This window comes from Acinonyx jubatus, chromosome B2 (assembly GCF_027475565.1).
Source record: "Acinonyx jubatus isolate Ajub_Pintada_27869175 chromosome B2, VMU_Ajub_asm_v1.0, whole genome shotgun sequence".
NCBI classification, from domain to species: Eukaryota; Metazoa; Chordata; class Mammalia; order Carnivora; family Felidae; genus Acinonyx; species Acinonyx jubatus.
Window position 1 is genome coordinate 34275900 of NC_069385.1, and position 8241 is coordinate 34284140.

General features: G+C 38.2%; 1 protein-coding gene across 10 annotated transcripts in view; it reads right to left on the bottom strand.

Annotated features, from left to right (window-relative positions):
- The window catches only part of L3MBTL3 (L3MBTL histone methyl-lysine binding protein 3), a 127704-nt gene that overhangs the window by 46592 nt on the left and 72871 nt on the right, over window positions 1-8241 (bottom strand). The gene's annotated exons all lie outside the window — the stretch shown is intronic.

Sequence of the window (8241 nt, forward strand, 5' to 3'; positions counted from 1 at the left end):
GGAGTGGAGAGGAGAAAGGCAGGAGTACCTTTCACTTAAATGTCAACTCTCCCAGAATTATGCTAAAAAGGCTGTTTATTTTTTTTATTTTTATTTTTTTCAATATATGAAGTTTATTGTCAAATTGGTTTCCATACAACACCCAGTGCTCATCCCAAAAGGTGCCCTCCTCAATACCCATCACCCACCCTCCCCCCCCTCCCACCCCCCATCAACCCTCAGTTTGTTCTCAGTTTTTAAGAGTCTCTTATGCTTTGGCTCTCTCCCACTCTAACCTTTTTTTTTTCCTTCCCCTCCCCCATGGGTTTCTGTTAAGTTTCTCAGGATCCACATAAGAAAAGGCTGTTTAAACAGGGGCACCTGGGTGGTTGACTTTGGCTCTGGTCAGGATCTCATGGTCTATGAGTTCGAGCTGGCATCAGGCTCTGTGCTGACAGTACGGAGCCTGGAGCCTGCTTCGGATTCTGCATCTCCCTCTCTCTCTATCCCCACCCCCCCCCCACCCTGTTTGTACTCTGTCTCTCTGTCTCTCTCTCTCTCTCTCTCAAAAAGGAATAAACATTAAAAAAATATATTTTTAAGTCTGTTTAAACAAATTCAATGTCCTATTAGAAATACACCTGGTTTATAAAATATCTCTCCATCAAATGCATGTCTAAGTATCATTTTTTTCTCTCAGAAATAATTACACTATCTCTCGAAGACGTTTTATATGGTGGTCGGAGCCATCTTTACCAGCCACCGTGTGAAAGAGCCATTGGTGTTTCAGGCAGGGTCACTAAGGATCAGCTATGTGTCTTTTAAGTATTACATGTATTTTATTTTTTAGGATGAAAGGATATACTGAAAGGCTATATATATTTCACTATTACATCAAATTTGCCAGCTAGACCTTTTTAAGTCTGTGAATCCCTTACTAACAAGACAACAGATGCCAGATAGATAAAAAATACAAACATGTAAAACTGAATAAAAGTTCCAGAACAATGCAGGAGTGAATGTATGTAATCTCAGAGTAGGAAACCATGGTAGGCAAGATACCAAATTCAAAACTCATAAAAGACTGTTCAATTTGACTACAGGAACATTGAAAAAAAATTTTTTTAATGTCTATTTGTTTTTGAGAGGGAGAGACAGAGCGTGAGTGGGGAAGGGGCAGAGAGAGAGGGAGACACAGAATTCAAAGCAGGCTCCAGGCTCTGAGCTGTCAGCACAGAGCCTGAGGTGGGGCTTGAACTCATGAATCATGAGATCATGACCTGAGCTGAAGTCGGACACTTAACTGACTGAGCCATCTGGGCGCCCCTGACTACATGAACATTTAAAACTTCACAGTGGCAAATGTTACCACAGAAAAGGAGGAAGATCCATGAGAAACTTGAAAAACACAGTTATTATATATGTCACAATGTACTCTGTTCTTTAATTTATCCAAATATCATATATCAACATAGGAAGATTAAAAGCCCAATAGAAAGATGAAAAATAGATATAAATTGCTCATAAATAAGAAACTAAATATAAATGATTAGTAAAATATAAAATGATAATCAATTTCACTTATAACTAAAAAAAAACCCTACAAATTAAAACCACAAGATGCAATTCTTTCAACCTGCCAAAAATGTTCCATCTTGGTGATTCCCAGAGCTGGTGAGTATGAGCATAAAAAGCTTTCTCAAGGACTGCTGACAGAAGTATTAACTGGCAAGTATTTCTAGAGAGTTATTTGCAACAACAGTCACTTAAAATATATCACTTTTGACTTAATAACCTCAATAACCCAACTCATTGTAGTAGAAAACAACCAGAGTATCTACCATGAGGAGACTGGCTAACTAAATTATGGCATGTTTGTATGACAGAATAGAACAGAGTTGTTAAAGTGTGTGTGTGTGTGTGTGTGTGTGTGTGTGTGTGCGTATTTAAAATAACATCCTTTGCAATGAATCCACTTTCTCAAGCTTAGAAATCAATTAATCCTAGAATCAAAGCCCACTGAATTCCACACCTGGAAGAAACCACACGTATTATCTTAAAGAGAAGAAGAGTTCACACAGCTAGTTAGGAGGAGTAACCAAACCTAAAATTCAAGGACCCAAATAAAATTGATCATCTTCCCATACACTGAATATAAAAGCAGCACTTACAGAAAAGTACTTAGGGGTGCTGGGGTGGCTAAGTTGGTTAAGCATCAGACTTTGGCTCAGGTCATGATCTCGCGGTTCATGGGTTCGAGCTCCGTGTCAGGCTCTGTGCTGACAGCTCGGAGCCTGGAGCCTGCTTCGGATTCTGTATCTCCCTGTCTCCCTGACCCTCCCCTGCTCACACTCTGTCTCTCTCTCTCTCTCTCTCTCTCAAAAATAAACACTTGAAAACAAAAAAAAAAGTGCTTAACTCAAAGTAACCCTTTCCTTTCCCCTGATCAAAAACAGTGTTCAACTAACAGTGAGAATGACATTCATGGTAATTTTGTAAAAATATCCATTTATGCTATCAATGCCATCAATAAACGAGCAGACACAACTTAGAGTGTTTAGTAAGTTTTAAATGTTCTAATTCTCAGCTAATCAAGTGATTATTTTACTAGAAATGTGAAACTCTCATGTTTTCCAATCTTACTATTCCTAAATTCCATTTCTTTTATATTGGAATCAATGTTCACATAACCTATGTTCCATTTGTCGTATATAAACCGCTAAATTTTTAAAAATTAGGTATCTTCCTACAGCAAACATACTCAGTCCTAAGAAATAAATGGTTTTCCACCCCAGATACATTTCAGAATTACCTATGATGAAAAGGAAGAAGAAATAAAGGAAAAAGAAAAAAAAAGTGCTGAGCTTACCTAGGAGATTTTAATCCACAGCTTTGGTTTGGATTCTAGGCACACAGAGGTCGTTTACTCAACTTGTAAGTAACTCTGGTGTGCACTCAGAACTGAGACCCATGGATATCAAATTGTATACTACTGGGGCACCTGGGGGGCTCAATCTGTTCGGCATCCAACTTTTCTGGGGGCTCAATTGGTTCTGCATCCAATGTATATAAATAGTACATTATTGTACATCGATATAGTCCCTAAAACTGTTGATATCATCATAAATAAAAGGATTATTTTTAAAGTTTCCTCACACATACCTTTAAAAATGTTTATGGTAGATCTATCATATCTGGTGATGATGCCACAATGTTTCCTAGTTTTCATTAAAACTGACATCTCAGTTTGGCAATGAGAAGTCATCTGTCTAGGATTAATACACTTTAGATACTATAGATAAATCTAATACCTTCTATAATCTAGGTTGGTAGACAATCTGGAGAACTATAATAGTTTAAGGGTTCAATTTCAGAGATAAAATTTAGTTTAGATATTATGAACAGAGGTAACAATAAAATTCTGAGAAGTACCAAATATACTTAAAATGCTATTTGAAATTATGTAAAAATTAATATATGCAAACATTGATATTAATCCTAATCGAAATTCTCACTGTAGAACCTCAGATGAAATAATTGATTTAAACTTTCATCTTTCGTGGGGCATCTGGGTGGCTCAGTTGTTTAAGCGTCCAACTTCGGCTCAGGTCATGATCTCGCAGTTTGCGAGTTTGAGCCCAGTGTCAGGCTCTGTGCTGACAGCTCAGAGCCTGGAGCCTGCTCTGGATTCTGTTTCCCTTTCTCTCTGCCCCTGCCCCGCTCACACTCTGTCTCTGTCTCTCTCAAAAATAAACAAACATTCGGGGTGCCTGGGTGGCTTGGTCTGTTGAGCATCTGACTTCAGCTCAGGTCATGATCTCCAGGTTCGTGGGTTTGAGCCCCACGTCGGGCTCTGCACTGACAGCTCAGAGCCTGAAGCCTGCTTCAGATTCTGTGTCTCCCTCTCTCTCTGCCCCTCCCCCACTCATGCTCTGTCTCTCCCTCCCAAAAATAAGTAAACATTAAAAAAAATAAAAAATAAATAAATACTAAAAAAAATTTTAAACTTCATCTTTTGTAACTTTTACTTTTCAGGCACTGACATATTAAGAAGTTTTAAACAAACAAAAAATCAGACACTTGAGTAATGTTAAGTGATAGTTTTGCTCTTGCTGGGGACTATTTTGAAAAGAAATCAAATGCCTAATAACAACAAGGAAGGAAGATAAACATACAACATGAAATATTTAAAAATCTTACAAACCCCAAAAAGACACACAAAATATTTATAATACAAATGTTCCACTTTAAGTATACTTATACATAAAAGCAATTCAGCAATGATGTATTTAATAAAAATTCTAAAGAAAATAAGAGGATTATGGATCGAAGTATAGTGAAAAAGACTTACTCACACATATTTAAAATTATAGCTTAGGAAATTGGATACATTTTCACCCAGAAGCATCATTTGGACCCTTTATCAAACCTTAATACATGTTCCTGACAGCTTACCAAGAATGAGACATATAATATTTTAGAAAGCACACTATTCCTTAAAAAAAAAAAAAAAAAAAAAAAGGAAAGAGAAAAAAGATTTGGTTGGATTTTCTGTTCATGTGAAAGGCAACTCAGTAAAACACATTTTAGACCCCGGGGCTTATCTCCAATCTGTTCTGAAATTAAAGCTATATTTGAAAAGGTATAAAGCCAGAAGGACCAATGGAGAAGAAAAGTGGCTGACAGGTGAGAAGGGACAGTGATGTGTGTGGAGGGCGGAAACAGGAGGAGTGTTGACCTACAGGACAGGGTGGGTGGGTCACAGCCCAGGGGTCTGTAGAACAGGCCTGGAGCCCACTGGCTGCAGACCCCAAGGAGGACTCACTCTGGAGGCAGCACACAGGAGAGAAGGGTCCTGAAACACAGCAGTACTGACTTACAGTCAATATGGAGTAGTTACACGCCCTCGGGCTGCTCCCCCACTCCACCCACCATGGTAACTGCCCCTTCAACAACCCAGGCAAAGAGCAGACATTTATCTTGTAGAGAAAAAAATTCCCAAGGCTCTCAATTCTAGAACAGACCTGAACGGGCAATGGGCTGGACAGAAAGCACAGGCACTTGTACAACCAAGAGCCGTATATTCCCACCCAGCCCTTCTCTTTCTCGCACAGCGACCGCCACGTTCACTCTTCCCCAGGGAGGACTCTGGCAGAAACTGACAGGCTCCAGAGAAGGACCCAGATGCCAACAAATGGGAACGTCCCTGTGAAAAAGCTGGCTCTTCTGCTTTCTTACAGTGAAGTCTGCTGAAGTCTGCTGTAAGTCCCACCCATGAAAAACAGTTAACTTTATGAGTGCCTTTTCTTAATGCAGACGGTCAGTCAAGGACTTGATATTTGAGGAGAGGCTCCAATATGACAGCAGAAATTTGGAGGAAATAAGCAGAGGACAGAAGAAAAACCATCACTAGTATCCTCAGATAAGAAACAATAGTGCTTCAAGAAATAAAAAGATGATGCCATTTAAAAAGGGGGAGGAGACTAGAAAATAGGAAAAAACTCTCAAAAATTAAAAAAATCAGAATTGTAATTAAAAATGCAACATAAAAATATTTTTTAAAACATGGGGTGCCTGGGTGGCTCAGTTAAGTGGCCGGCTTCAGCTCTCTGTTGTTAGCACAGAGCCCCTTTTGGATCCTCTGTCTCCCTCTCTCTCTGCCCCTCTCCGCTCACACATTCTCTCTCTCTGAAAGATAAATAAACATTAAAAAAGTTTTTAAAAAAAGCAACCTAGGTTTCGAAAAATAGAGTAGATATCTCTCTAAACAGGTAGAATAAAAAAAATCAGAGAAGCATAAAAAGAAAGTATAAGAAAATCAAGGGGTCAATTCAAGAGGTTTAACAACCAGAGCTGCAGGACTTCCAGGAAGAGAAGACACAGGATGACAACAGGGAGTCATCAACTAGTAATACAAGAAACATGTGCAAAAACTGGAGGACATGAAACTCCACAGTAAAAAGCCTGAGTACTCTGCATGACTACTCACCCAGAGCAGAACAACTGGTATGGCCTTAGAGGTCTAAGGTCAGTCAATATGGATGTGAGAAGACAGCAGAACAAGGCTTTCAATTTCTGAGGGAAAATGGCTCCCTACCTAGAATTCTACACCTAGTCATAGTATGAATCAAATGTAAGACTAGTAATATTGATATTTCCAGATGTGCAAGGAGCCAAAAGCAGATGCTTTTCATATACCCTTTCTTAGAAAGTTACAAAAAGATGTGTTTCAACATGATAAGAGAACACTAAGAAAAACAAGTATGTGATTCAAAAAAACAGAAATAAAGAAAGAAAGCAAGAGAGAAAGAAAAGGAAAGAAAAGAAAGAAAGAAAGAAAGAAAGAAAGAAAGAAAGAAAGAAAGGAAGGAAGGAAGGAAGAAAGAGAAATAAAGAAAGAAAAGCACAACATAGTCTGCCAGCAAAGAGCAGTCTCAGGATGAAAGTTCAGGATAAGGCTTAGAGAACTACCCAGATGACCATAGGCGACTGCTAAGTTGTAGGAAAAAGAGTCAAGAAAGAAAAGATACAGACAGAAGGCTTATTAAAAATACACTTGGAGGCGCCCAGGTGGTTCAGTTGGTCAAGCATCTGACTCTTGATTTTGGTTCAGGTCATGATCTCAAGGTTTGTGGGTTCAAGCCCCAGGTTGGGCACTGTGCTGGCAGTGTGTAGAGCCTGCTTGGGATTCTCTCTCTCCCTCTCTTTCTCTGCCTCTCCCCTGCTCGTTCTCTCCTTCCCTCCCCCGCCCCCCGTCAAAAATAAATAACCATTTAAAAAAAAATACACTTGGGCTTTTGATAGAAAGACACATCAGATTTACTGGAGCACTTGTAAACGTCTGATTCTATGAGCACAGAAAATTTAAAAAACCAAAACACAAGAAATTACTGACTCCAGAAAAAAAAAAAATGTCATAAGAAAAAAACTGTTCTGCTCAGCAGCCAACGGGATTTATTTACTCATGAGAAGATGAATACAGAAGACTGAGAAAACATTTTAGAAACATGTGAAGTCGCTAGTGAAAAGATACAGTGAAGGAACGGATATGGTAAGAGCTTAATCCAGAACTACCCTAACAGGAAGGAAATACACTGGACCTAAAATTGATGGGGCTGAGACAACAGCAGAACACAGATATTATTTCAGAAAATTAGGAATAAAATGTCAGAAGCAGCAGCTAAAAAAAAAAAAAAAAAAGAAAGTTCTTGCCTGTGAGGAAGCAGAAGTGAGTGTGGGGAGGGACGGGGCCTGTAGTATGTTCTAACTCTCCCCAGAACATACAGATGAGAGCAAAAACATTTTGCTTGTTTTCTTTCAGCATCTGGTGAAATACATGAGTGTTTTAAAATGTTTACCTGTAATAACTTAAGGCATAAAATATATTATATCATGTAGCCTAAAAGGTTGATCTTATTTAGCTGAAGAGTTGATTCTATACCCGAGAAACTTAAAATATTAAGCTGCGCTAAGGACTTAGTCTCTATATACTTGCTCCTCCTGAATAATAAAGATAGGCATTCTTGCTTCGTCATCTCCCACAGCATTAGAAAAACTCCTACTGATGAAAGCTTTTTATAGTCTCAGAAGTCTGATGAATCCTGAAACTGGGTCATCGTCACCTGTTCGCTGATCTTTTGAGGACTTCATAAACACACAGGTACGTGTTCAGTGGTTCACCTTTAGCTATGAAATTTATACCACTAACAGTGAAAAGATAATTGTCAACGCCTCATAGCCAGCTCTGTTTTGGGTGTTAAACAACGAGGATGTTGTATTGGAAAGAGAATTTGGCTAACTAAAAAGTTAGTCCACACTTTTCCTATTAACTAACTGAATTACCCACTTTAGAGTACTTGACCTCTCCAGGTCAAAAACGTTCTCACATGTAAAATCAGAGTTAATCTAATTTTTTTTTTTTACTATTACAGTAATTAATATGTGTTCCTGAAGCCAGGTAACTAAAAACAAAACAAACAAAAACAAAAAACAAAACAAAAAAAAACCACACCAAAAACCTCATCATTTATAATTCATTTAGAATTATAAAAAATCATTTATAATCACTCATAATCTTAGCACCCCAAGAGAAGAACTGTCATTATTTTGGTTAAGTTTCTTTCCGTAATATTCTTTAAAAAACAATACCAGACATCATACAGAACAGTCAACCTGAGTTTTTTCACTTGCCAATATTAAATATTTTTCTTAAATATTTACCATCATATAGAGTAATTTACTTTACCTACATCTTACTGTGCT